Genomic DNA, 13906 nt, shown 5'->3' with positions numbered 1-13906 from the left:
TTGGAAGCTGGCTGACGGGCAGCCCAGGCTCTTTTGGGCTTCGGTTTACCAGGTTTGGAAGTGCGGGCCTGCTTGTGGTACGCCTGACCTTTTGCTTTACCTGAAGGGCGAAAGGGGCGAAAGGACGTACCTTTAGCCTTCGACACAGAAGGAGTGGTATTTGGTAGACAGGCAGTTTTGGCAGTAGCCAAGTCAGCCACTATCTTATTTAAGTCCTCCCCAAACAGAATATCTCCCTTGAAAGGGAGTACCTCCAGGGTTTTTCTAGAGTCCAGATCCACAGACCAGGATCTCAGCCACAATATCCGGCGAGCCAGGACTGACGTAGTAGAGGCCTTGGCTGCTAGGATACCGGCATCCGAAGCCGCCTCTTTAATATAGCAAGAAGCTGTGACAATATATGACAAGCATTGTCTAGCATGGTCAGAGGAGATTTCAGTATCTAACTCCAAGGCCCACGCTTCAATAGCCTCGGCAGCCCATGTAGCTGCAATAGTGGGCCTTTGTGCAGCACCCGTGAGGGTGTAAATCGCTTTCAGACAACCCTCCACACGCTTATCCGTAGGCTCTTTTAGAGACGTGACGGTAGTGACAGGCCGAGCTGAGGAAACCACCATCCTGGCAACATGTGAGTCCACTGGAGGAGGCGTTTCCCAATTCTTAGATAGCTCTGGCGCGAGGGGATAGCGAGTCAGCATCTTCTTGTGAGGCACAAACTTCGTACCCGGGTTTTCCCAGGGTTCCTGATGTATATCCACTAGGTGGTCAGAGTGAGGTAAAACTTGTTTAACCACCTTCTGACGCTTGAACCTATCTGGTTTCTTAGGAGGGACGGATGGCTCGGGATCATCCGTAATCTGTAGAATTAACTTAATAGCCTCCAAAAGATCAGGAACATCCACATGTTAACTACCCTCCCCATCAGCCGTATCTGAGTCAGAACCTTTGGGGTCAGTATACATGCCGTCTTCATCAGACGAGGTGTCAGTGACAGCAGTGGATTGTGAGGAGACAAACGCTCACTTAGAGGACCCCTTGGACTTAGGCGAGCGACGGTCAAACTTTTTAGTAGTCAGGGACTGGTTCAACTTCTTCAACTGAGCAGATAAATCGTCCGCCCACGGCGGGTTAGCTGCAGGGACCACATACGGTTGTACCGGCATTGGGGGTCCCATAGGGGGTGTTAGTTTATGAACTAGCGTATGCAGAAGCGTGGAAAAAGCGGCCCACGGTGGGTCAGTATGTGCCTCCGTTGCCACAGTCCCACTGGGGGGCAAGGAGCCCCCAGAACCAGAGCCCACAGTTGCTATATTCTCCTCATATGGGTCTGTGGCTTCAGCAACACCGGCAGTGTGTTCAGCCCCAGAACCGTTACCCTCAGAAGCAGACATGATATAACTTGCAGTATGAGATAACACAGTACAATTATCAGCAGCCCTATATCTCTAAACCCAAACCCCTACGCAGTGTAGTCAGCACTAGCAGAGATAAAGGAGAGATATGGTGACTAAATCACAGAGAAAAATACGTAATACAGTATATCTTTGTGAAAATCCTATATTAGATAAAACCTGATGCACCAAGCCCTCTCAGGTTATAGAATATAGGGATAGCAGGTTGAGTGAAAGACACGAAATGGACACCACTCAGCTATCAAATGCACACACAGATAGTCACAGTTTGTACAATGCAGAGGTTATTACTGACAATAATACTGCACTGGACTAGCTTACACAGCTATATAACAATAGATATAACAGTACACAGTAAGATATCACAGGGTAATTGTACTAGGAAACCCTGACAAAGTGCACTCTTTCTTACTAAAGGCCCGTACACACTGGTCGATATATCGGCCGTTCTTTTGAACGGCCGATATATCGCGGGACCGTCGGCCAGTGTGTACGTCCGATACATCTGTGAACTCCGTCGTTCACAGACGTATCGCGTCGGCCGCGCAGCACAGCCGACGGCCAATATATCTATCGATATATTGGCGCGTCGCTGTGTGTGTACGGGGCGGTCGGCCGACCGCCCGTACACATGCTGCGGCGGCCGGCGGTGATTGACAGCTGAACTGGGCGGGCGTGTGTACACGCCCGCCCAGTTCATGACGTCAGTCCCCGACGGATCGGGCAGTGTGTATGCACAGCACACTGCCCGATCCGTCCATAGATATATCTGCAGATCAATTGATCTGCAGATATATCTATTAGTGTGTACCCACCTTAACACTGACTAAAAAAGGCAGGTAGAATACTTAAGTGTTATGTAAAGTCACAGCACTGACAACCAGGCGGCTTTACATAGGAGGATTTGCCCAAGCAGTCCCAGGAACAGTGAGCTGAGGAATAATGGCGCCGCAGACACTGACTGGGAGTGAGGAAAAGACAGATATGCAGCTCCAGGGCGGGAACACTTGCTAGAAATGGTGCCCTGGGGCTGGGGGAGGGGCTTCAGGTCTAAGCCTTATCCCCTCTGCTGGCAAAACCACCGGGTACTGTGGGCGATATAAGAATTGGTTTAGAGAGGAAACCTGACATGCGCCCATGCCCTGTTGATCTAGTGGGATCGCCTGTATCCACAGTGTCCACCGCCAGCGCGCGCGGCCCACCTCCCACTGACCGCGCCGGATCGCGATAAAGACCGGGTCCTGCAAGCGGGACCCACTTACCACCTCCCGAAGCGCGGCCACACGATCCTGGAGAGCCCCAGCCGTGTGTGTCTAACGTGAAGAAAACCGGAGCCTCCGCTGTAGGTACCCGGCAACCAGGGCTCAGGAGTGTACAGCGCCGCTGGGGAGAGCTGGAGCTGCAGCAGTGAATATCACAAGACATTTACCACCGCTGCTGCCCTTGAAGTCTTCACTTTTTACCTCATAAAAAGCATTTCTTAGGGCTGCCTGGAGCAGCCCCTCTGTTTAGTGCCTGCTTACTGCAGCACCAACTTACAAAACTGAGCTCCTGTGCAGGGAGGCGGGGTTATAGAGGAGGCGGCGCTGTGCATTCTGGGAACAGTTAAAGCTTTGAGCCTGTTGGTGCCTCGGATCAAGATCCTACTCTACACCCCATTGTCCAATCCTTGTGGAGCCCAGTGTACCCGGCAGCAGAAAAAGGGGGTTTCATGCGGGATAGTAATAGGCAGGGCTTAAAGTGAGGAGGAACGAGGTGGAACTGAGTTCCATCACCTGTAATGGTAGGGGGTACTAGATCCACCACCTCCATTGTCCTGCACAGTAATTCCAACAGAAAAACCTACATCCGTAGATGATGCAGGAGGCGCTAGTGTTACTGATGAGCTGCAGCCACCTCCCCCTTCCTCAGGTCCTGGTGGTCCTCCTCCATTTACAACCCATCCCTCCTGGTATTCACACAGCTGTGTCTGTTGGACACCATTCAGTGGATCCACGGTCCTCCTCCATTTACAACCCATCCATCCTGGTATTCACACACGCTGTGTCTGTTGGACAGCATTCATCCCCTCTTCAGATCCCAGTGGCTTCCTTTTCCGACATGGTGTATGTGATATTATGCTGTCACCACTGCTGGAGTGAAGAGGAGCCATGAAGAGGAGCAGTCACTGTGCATCTTGAAGACAAGATGAGATGGGGCTGGAGGGACAAGAGAGGTGGGGAAGCTGCTGAAGGCAAATAGGGCATGGAGATGCTGGAGGGACAAAGGTGGTGAGCTGCTGGAGTGACAGTGGCATAGATGTGTATTAGGGGCACTACTATGGGCATTACGTGTATAAGTGGCACTACTGTGGTCATTATGTGCAAGGGACACTGCTATTGTGTGAATTATGTGTAAAGGGCACTACTGCTGTGGGAATTGTGTATAAGGGACACTACTGTGGGCATTTTATGTAAGGAGTACTACTGTGTGGCATAATGTGCTTAAACAGTACCATTATGTAGTGCAATGTGAATAAAGGGCACTACTGAGTGACGTAACCTGTATAAGGGGCAGTGGTGCAAGTAGAATTTTTTTCTTAGTGGTACTGATAGTAAAAATGGGCGTGGTCATGTGTAGAGATGAGCGGGTTCGGTTCCTCGGAATCCGAACCCCCCCGAACTTCACGCTTTTTACACGGGTCCGAGGCAGACTCGGATCTTCCCGCCTTGCTCGGCTAACCCGAGCGCGCCCGAACGTCATCATCCCGCTGTCGGATTCTCGCGAGGCTCGTATTCTATCGCGAGACTCGGATTCTATATAAGGAGCCGCGCGTCGCCGCCATTTTCACACGTGCATTGAGATTGATAGGGAGAGGACGTGGCTGGCGTCCTCTCCGTTTAGATAGAGAGTGAGACACTTGATTTACTGGAGCATTAGGAGTACTCAGAGAGTGCAGAGTTTTGCTGATAGTTATACTAGTGGTGACCACCAGTTTTATTTATTATTTAATATAATCCGTTCTCTGCCTGAAAAAAAACGATACACAGTCACATACCATATCTGTGCTCAGCCTCAGTGTGCTGCATGAAAATATCATCTATGTATATCTGACTGTGCTGAGTAGTGCTCACTGCTCACACAGCTTAATTGTGGGGGAGACTGGGGAGCAGTTATAGCAGGAGTACATATTTAACAGTGCACACTTTTGCTGCCAGAGTGCCAGTGTGACTGACCAGCAGTGACCACCAGTATATTGTCTGCCTGAAAAAGTTAAACACTCGTGTGGTGTTTTTTTTTTTTATTCTATATATAAACGCATTCTGCTGACAGTGTCCAGCAGGTCCGTCATTCATTATATTTCTATCTTCTTCATACTAGTAGTTTAGGAGTCTGCAGTGCTGACAGTGTCCAGCAGGTCCGTCATTATACAATATATACCTGTCCTGCAGTAGTGATATATATATATATTTTTTATATCATTATCATCCAGTCTATACTAGCAGACGCAGTACGGTAGTCCACGGCTGTAGCTACCTCTGTGTCGGCAGTCGCTCGTCATCCATAAGTATACTAGTATCCATCCATCTCCATTGTTTACCTGAGGTGCCTTTTAGTTGTGCCTATTAAAATATGTAGAACAAAAATGTTGAGGTTCCAAAAATAGGGAAAGATCAAGATCCACTTCCACCTCGTGCTGAAGCTGCTGCCACTAGTCATGGCCGAGACGATGAAATGCCATCAACGTCGTCTGCCAAGGCCGATGCCCAATGTCATAGTACAGAGCATGTAAAATCCAAAACACCAAATATCAGTAAAAAAAGGACTCAAAAATCTAAAATAAAATTGTCGGAGGAGAAGCGTAAACTTGCCAATATGCCATTTACCACACGGAGTGGCAAGGAACGGCTGAGGCCCTGGCCTATGTTCATGGCTAGTGGTTCAGCTTCACATGAGGATGGAAGCACTCAGCCTCTCGCTAGAAAATTTAAAAGACTTTAGCTGGCAAAAGCACAGCAAAGAACTGTGCGTTCTTCGAAATCACAAATCCACAAGGAGAGTCCAATTGTGTCGGTTGCGATGCCTGACCTTCCCAACACTGGACGTGAAGAGCATGCGCCTTCCACCATTTGCACGCCCCCTGCAAGTGCTGGAAGGAGCACCCGCAGTCCAGTTCCTGATAGTCAGATTGAAGATGTCAGTGTTGAAGTACACCAGGATGAGAAGGATATGGGTGTTGCTGGCGCTGGGGAGGAAATTGACCAGGAGGATTCTGATGGTGAGGTGGTTTGTTTAAGTCAGGCACCCGGGGAGACACCTGTTGTCCGTGGGAGGAATATGGCCATTGACATGCCTGGTGAAAATACCAAAAAAATCAGCTCTTCAGTGTGGAAGTATTTCAACAGAAATGCGGACAACATTTGTCAAGCCGTGTGTTGCCTTTGTCAAGCTGTAATAAGTAGGGGTAAGGACGTTAACCACCTCGGAACATCCTCCCTTATACGTCACCTGCAGCGCATTCATCATAAGTCAGTGACAAGTTCAAAAACTTTGGGCGACAGCGGAAGCAGTCCACTGACCAGTAAATCCCTTACTCTTGTAACCAAGCTCACGCAAACCACCCCACCAACTCCCTCAGTGTCAATTTCCTCCTTCCCCAGGAATGCCAATAGTCCTGCAGACCATGTCACTGGCAATTCTGACGAGTCCTCTCCTGCCTGGGATTCCTCCGATGCATCCTTGCGTGTAACGCCTACTGCTGCTGGCGCTGCTGTTGTTGCTGCTGGGAGTCGATGGTCATCCCAGAGGGGAAGTCGTAAGACCACTTTTACTACTTCCACCAAGCAATTGACTGTCCAACAGTCCTTTGCGAGGAAGATGAAATATCACAGCAGTCATCCTGCTGCAAAGCGGATAACTGAGGCCTTGGCATCCTGGGCGGTGAGAACCGTGGTTCCGGTATCCATCATTACTGCAGAGCCAACTAGAGACTTGTTTGAGGTACTGTGTCCCTGGTACCAAATACCATCTAGGTTCCATTTCTCTAGGCAGGCGATACCGAAAATGTACACAGACCTCAGAAAAAGACTCACCAGTGTCCTAAAAAATGCAGTTGTACCCAATGTCCACTTAACCACGGACATGTGGACAAGTGGAGCAGGGCAGACTCAGGACTATATGACTGTGACAGCCCACTGGGTAGATGTATGGACTCCCGCCGCAAGAACAGCAGCGGCGGCACCAGTAGCAGCATCTCGCAAACGCCAACTCTTTCCTAGGCAGGCTACGCTTTGTATCACCGCTTTCCAGAATACGCACACAGCTAAAAACCTCTTACGGCAACTGAGGAAGATCATCGCAGAATGGCTTACCCCAATTGGACTCTCCTGTGGATTTGTGGCATCGGACAACGCCAGCAATATTGTGTGTGCATTAAATATGGGCAAATTCCATCACGTCCCATGTTTTGCACATACCTTGAATTTGGTGGTGCAGAATTATTTAAAAAACGAGAGGGGTGTGCAAGAGATGCTGTCGGTGGCCAGAAGAATTGCGGGACACTTTCGGCGTACAGGCACCACGTACAGAAGACTGGAGCAACACCAAAAACGCCTGAACCTGCCCTGCCATCATCTGAAGCAAGAAGTGGTAACGAGGTGGAATTCAACCCTCTATATGCTTCAGAGGTTGGAGGAGCAGCAAAAGGCCATTCAAGCCTATACAGCTGAGCACGATATAGGAGGTGGAATGCACCTGTCTCAAGCGCAGTGGAAAATGATTTCAACGTTGTGCAAGGTTCTGCAACCTTTTGAACTTGCCACACGTGAAGTCAGTTCAGACACTGCCAGCCTGAGTCAGGTCATTCCCCTCATCAGGCTTTTGCAGAAGAAGCTGGAGACATTGAAGGAGGAGCTAACACAGAGCGATTCCGCTAGGCATGTGGGACTTGTGGATGGAGCCCTTAATTCGCTTAACAAGGATTCACGGGTGGTCAATCTGTTGAAATCAGAGCACTACATTTTGGCCACCGTGCTCGATCCTAGATTTAAAACCTACGTTGTATCTCTCTTTCCGGCAGACACAAGTCTGCAGGGGTTCAAAGAACTGCTGGTGAGAAAATTGTCAAGTCAAGCGGAACGCGACCTGTCAACATCTCCTCCTTCACATTCTCCCGCAACTGGGGGTGCGAGGAAAAGGCTCAGAATTCCGAGCCCACCCGCTGGCGGTGATGCAGGGCAGTCTGGAGCGACTGCTGATGCTGACATCTGGTCCGGACTGAAGGACCTGCCAACGATTACGGACATGTCGTCTACTGTCACTGCATATGATTCTCTCCCCATTGAAAGAATGGTGGAGGATTATATGAGTGACCGCATCCAAGTAGGCACGTCAGACAGTCCGTACGTATACTGGCAGGAAAAAGAGGCAATTTGGAGGCCCTTGCAGAAACTGGCTTTATTCTACCTAAGTTGCCCTCCCACAAGTGTGTACTCCGAAGAGTGTTTAGTGCCGCCGCTCACCTTGTCAGCAATCGGCGTACGAGGTTACTTCCAGAAAATGTGGAGAAGATGATGTTCATTAAAATGAATTATAATCAATTCCTCCATGGAGACATTCACCAGCAGCAATTGCCTCCACAAAGTACACAGGGAGCTGTGATGGTGGATTCCAGTGGGGACGAATTGATAATCTGTGAGGAGGGGGATGTACACGGTGATGAATCGGAGGATGATGATGAGGTGGACATCTTGCCTCTGTAGAGCCAGTTTGTGCAAGGAGAGATTAATTGCTTCTTTTTTGGTGGGGGTCCAAACCAACCCGTCATTTCAATCACAGTCGTGTGGCAGACCCTGTCACTGAAATGATGGGTTGGTTAAAGTGTGCATGTCCTGTTTATACAACATAAGGGTGGGTGGGAGGGCCCAAGGACAATTCCATCTTGCACCTCTTTTTTCTTTAATTTTTCTTTGCGTCATGTGCTGTTTGGGGAGTGTTTTTTGGAAGGGCCATCCTGCGTGACACTGCAGTGCCACTCCTAGATGGGCCAGGTGTTTGTGTCGACCACTAGGGTCGCTGAGCTTAGTCACACTGCTACCTCATTGCGCCTCTTTTTTTCTTTGCGTCATGTGCTGTTTGGGGAGTGTTTTTTGGAAGGGCCATCCTGCGTGACACTGCAGTGCCACTCCTAGATGGGCCAGGTGTTTGTGTCGGGCACTTGGGTCGCTGAGCTTAGTCACACAGCTACCTCATTGCGCCTCTTTTTTTCTTTGCGTCATGTGCTGTTTGGGGAGTGTTTTTTGGAAGGGCCATCCTGCGTGACACTGCAGTGCCACTCCTAGATGGGCCAGGTGTTTGTGTCGGCCACTTGGGTCGCTGAGCTTAGTCATCCAGCGACCTCGGTGCAAATTTTAGGACTAAAAATAATATTGTGAGGTGTGAGGTGTTCAGAATAGACTGAAAATGAGTGGAAATTATGGTTATTGAGGTTAATAATACTTTGGGATCAAAATGACCCCCAAATTCTATGATTTAAGCTGTTTTTTAGGGTTTTTTGAAAAAAACACCCGAATCCAAAACACACCCGAATCCGACAAAAAAAATTTGGTGAGGTTTTGCCAAAACGCGTTCGAACCCAAAACACGGCCGCGGAACCGAACCCAAAACCAAAACACAAAACCCGAAAAATTTCCGGTGCACATCTCTAGTCATGTGTTATGCGGGAGCATGGCTTATATGAAAAGAGGGGCATGGCCACATTATGCCATACACCATAATGCCTTACATATTATAATGCACACCGTAATGCCTATTACATATTATGCCACACACAGTAATGGCACTGACACCATTTTATGCCCACACACAAAAATGCCTCTTATAAATGATGCCCCAGCGGTGGGCCATATTTCTTAATGGTACCACCCTACTTTCAGCACTGATAAGGGGCATTACTATGTGGTGTAATATAAATCAGGGGCACTATATGCTGTGTTATGTGAATAAGATTGTGCTACTGTGTGGTGTAATTTGAACTGGTGGTACTATTGTGTGACCACGCTGCTTCTTTGTGAGATCAATGTCCCTTTATAAAGTATGGGAAGTATGGCACTAATTTATAGTTTGCAGGGAGGTGCCGAAAACACTAGCACTGGCCCTGACTCCTCTTAATGTGAGGGTTGGGAGTGTGGGTTAGGTGGCAGGGAAAATGAGTAGAGATGAGCGCCTGAAATTTTTCGGGTTTTGTGTTTTGGTTTTGGGTTCGGTTCCGCGGCCGTGTTTTGGGTTCGAACGCGTTTTGGCAAAACCTCACCGAATTTTTTTTGTCGGATTCGGGTGTGTTTTGGATTCGGGTGTTTTTTTCAAAAAACCCTAAAAAACTGCTTAAATCATAGAATTTGGGGGTAATTTTGATCCCAAAGTATTATTAACCTCAAAAAACATAATTTACACTCATTTTCAGCCTATTCTGAACACATCACACCTCACAATATTATTTTTAGTCCTAAAATTTGCACCGAGGTCGCTGTGTGAGTAAGATAAGCGACCCTAGTGGCCGACACAAACACCGGGCCCATCTAGGAGTGGCACTGCAGTGTCACGCAGGATGTCCCTTCCAAAAAACCCTCCCCAAACAGCACATGACGCAAAGAAAAAAAGAGGCGCAATGAGGTAGCTGACTGTGTGAGAAAGATAAGCGACCCTAGTGGCCGACACAAACACCGGGCCCATCTAGGAGTGGCACTGCAGTGTCACGCAGGATGTCCCTTCCAAAAAACCCTCCCCAAACAGCACATGACGCAAAGAAAAAAAGAGGCGCAATGAGGTAGCTGTGTGAGAAAGATAAGCGACCCTAGTTGCCGACACAAACACCGGGCCCATCTAGGAGTGGCACTGCAGTGTCACGCAGGATGTCCCTTCCAAAAAACCCTCCCCAAACAGCACATGACGCAAAGAAAAAAAGAGGCGCAATGAGGTAGCTGTGTGAGTAAGATTAGCGACCCTAGTGGCCGACACAAACACCGGGCCCATCTAGGAGTGGCACTGCAGTGTCACGCAGGATGGCCCTTCCAAAAAACCCTCCCCAAACAGCACATGACGCAAAGAAAAAAAGAGGCGCAATGAGGTAGCTGACTGTGTGAGTAAGATTAGCGACCCTAGTGGCCGACACAAACACCGGGCACATCTAGGAGTGGCACTGCAGTGTCACGCAGGATGTCCCTTCCAAAAAACCCTCCCCAAACAGCACATGACGCAAAGAAAAAAAGAGGCGCAATGAGGTAGCTGACTGTGTGAGAAAGATAAGCGACCCTAGTGGCCGACACAAACACCGGGCCCATCTAGGAGTGGCACTGCAGTGTCACGCAGGATGTCCCTTCCAAAAAACCCTCCCCAATCAGCACATGATGCAAAGAAAAAGAAAAGAAAAAAGAGGTGCAAGATGGAATTATCCTTGGGCCCTCCCACCCACCCTTATGTTGTATAAACAAAACAGGACATGCACACTTTAACCAACCCATCATTTCAGTGACAGGGTCTGCCACACGACTGTGACTGATATGACGGGTTGGTTTGGACCCCCCCCAAAAAAGAAGCAATTAATCTCTCCTTGCACAAACTGGCTCTACAGAGGCAAGATGTCCACCTCATCTTCACCCTCCGATATATCACCGTGTACATCCCCCTCCTCACAGATTATCAATTCGTCCCCACTGGAATCCACCATCTCAGCTCCCTGTGTACTTTGTGGAGGCAATTGCTGCTGGTCAATGTCTCCGCGGAGGAATTGATTATAATTCATTTTAATGAACATCATCTTCTCCACATTTTCTGGATGTAACCTCGTACGCCGATTGCTGACAAGGTGAGCGGCGGCACTAAACACTCTTTCGGAGTACACACTTGTGGGAGGGCAACTTAGGTAGAATAAAGCCAGTTTGTGCAAGGGCCTCCAAATTGCCTCTTTTTCCTGCCAGTATAAGTACGGACTGTGTGACGTGCCTACTTGGATGCGGTCACTCATATAATCCTCCACCATTCTATCAATGTTGAGAGAATCATATGCAGTGACAGTAGACGACATGTCCGTAATCGTTGTCAGGTCCTTCAGTCCGGACCAGATGTCAGCATCAGCAGTCGCTCCAGACTGCCCTGCATCACCGCCAGCGGGTGGGCTCGGAATTCTGAGCCTTTTCCTCGCACCCCCAGTTGCGGGAGAATGTGAAGGAGGAGATGTTGACAGGTCGCGTTCCGCTTGACTTGACAATTTTGTCACCAGCAGGTCTTTCAACCCCAGCAGACCTGTGTCTGCCGGAAAGAGAGATCCAAGGTAGGCTTTAAATCTAGGATCGAGCACGGTGGCCAAAATGTAGTGCTCTGATTTCAACAGATTGACCACCCGTGAATCCTTGTTAAGCGAATTAAGGGCTGCATCCACAAGTCCCACATGCCTAGCGGAATCGCTCCGTGTTAGCTCCTTCTTCAATGCCTCCAGCTTCTTCTGCAAAAGCCTGATGAGGGGAATGACCTGACTCAGGCTGGCAGTGTCTGAACTGACTTCACGTGTGGCAAGTTCAAAGGGCATCAGAACCTTGCACAACGTTGAAATCATTCTCCACTGCACTTGAGACAGGTGCATTCCATCTCCTATATCGTGCTCAATTGTATAGGCTTGAATGGCCTTTTGCTGCTCCTCCAACCTCTGAAGCATATAGAGGGTTGAATTCCACCTCGTTACCACTTCTTGCTTCAGATGATGGCAGGGCAGGTTCAGTAGTTTTTGGTGGTGCTCCAGTCTTCTGTACGTGGTGCCTGTACGCCGAAAGTGTCCCGCAATTTTTCTGGCCACCGACAGCATCTCTTGCACGCCCCTGTCGTTTTTTAAAAAATTCTGCACCACCAAATTCAAGGTATGTGCAAAACATGGGACGTGCTGGAATTTGCCCATATTTAATGCACACACAATATTGCTGGCGTTGTCCGATGCCACAAATCCACAGGAGAGTCCAATTGGGGTAAGCCATTCCGCGATGATCTTCCTCAGTTGCCGTAAGAGGTTTTCAGCTGTGTGCGTATTCTGGAAAGCGGTGATACAAAGCGTAGCCTGCCTAGGAAAGAGTTGGCGTTTGCGAGATGCTGCTACTGGTGCCGCCGCTGCTGTTCTTGCGGCGGGAGTCCATACATCTACCCAGTGGGCTGTCACAGTCATATAGTCCTGACCCTGCCCTGCTCCACTTGTCCACATGTCCGTGGTTAAGTGGACATTGGGTACAACTGCATTTTTTAGGACACTGGTGAGTCTTTTTCTGACGTCCGTGTACATTCTCGGTATCGCCTGCCTAGAGAAGTGGAACCTAGATGGTATTTGGTAACGGGGGCACACTGCCTCAATAAATTGTCTAGTTCCCTGTGAACTAACGGCGGATACCGGACGCACGTCTAACACCAACATAGTTGTCAAGGACTCAGTTATCCGCTTTGCAGTAGGATGACTGCTGTGATATTTCATCTTCCTCGCAAAGGACTGTTGAACAGTCAATTGCTTACTGGAAGTAGTACAAGTGGGCTTACGACTTCCCCTCTGGGATGACCATCGACTCCCAGCGGCAACAACAGCAGCGCCAGCAGCAGTAGGCGTTACACGCAAGGATGCATCGGAGGAATCCCAGGCAGGAGAGGACTCGTCAGACTTGCCAGTGACATGGCCTGCAGGACTATTGGCATTCCTGGGGAAGGAGGAAATTGACACTGAGGGAGTTGGTGGGGTGGTTTGCGTGAGCTTGGTTACAAGAGGAAGGGATTTACTGGTCAGTGGACTGCTTCCGCTGTCACCCAAAGTTTTTGAACTTGTCACTGACTTATTATGAATGCGCTGCAGGTGACGTATAAGGGAGGATGTTCCGAGGTGGTTAACGTCCTTACCCCTACTTATTACAGCTTGACAAAGGGAACACACGGCTTGACACCTGTTGTCCGCATTTCTGGTGAAATACCTCCACACCGAAGAGCTGATTTTTTTGGTATTTTCACCTGGCATGTCAACGGCCATATTCCTCCCACGGACAACAGGTGTCTCCCCGGGTGCCTGACTTAAACAAACCACCTCACCATCAGAATCCTCCTGGTCAATTTCCTCCCCAGCGCCAGCAACACCCATATCCTCCTCATCCTGGTGTACTTCAACACTGACATCTTCAATCTGACTATCAGGAACTGGACTGCGGGTGCTCCTTCCAGCACTTGCAGGGGGCGTGCAAATGGTGGAAGGCGCATGCTCTTCACGTCCAGTGTTGGGAAGGTCAGGCATCGCAACCGACACAATTGGACTCTCCTTGTGGATTTGGGATTTCAAAGAACGCACAGTTCTTTGCGGTGCTTTTGCCAGCTTGAGTCTTTTCAGTTTTCTAGCGAGAGGCTGAGTGCTTCCATCCTCATGTGAAGCTGAACCACTAGCCATGAACATAGGCCAGGGCCTCAGCCGTTCCTTGCCACTCCGTGTGGTAAATGGCATATTGGCA

General features: G+C 49.2%; 1 protein-coding gene across 12 annotated transcripts in view; it reads right to left on the bottom strand.

The window, feature by feature from the left end:
* Positions 1-13906, bottom strand: part of TENM3 (teneurin transmembrane protein 3) — a 1613133-nt gene that overhangs the window by 1232449 nt on the left and 366778 nt on the right. The gene's annotated exons all lie outside the window — the stretch shown is intronic.

Source organism: Pseudophryne corroboree, chromosome 1 (genome assembly GCF_028390025.1).
Source record: "Pseudophryne corroboree isolate aPseCor3 chromosome 1, aPseCor3.hap2, whole genome shotgun sequence".
Classification (NCBI taxonomy): Eukaryota; Metazoa; Chordata; class Amphibia; order Anura; family Myobatrachidae; genus Pseudophryne; species Pseudophryne corroboree.
The sequence above is the reverse complement of the archived record's forward strand: the minus strand, read 5'-3'. Positions and strand labels throughout refer to the sequence as shown.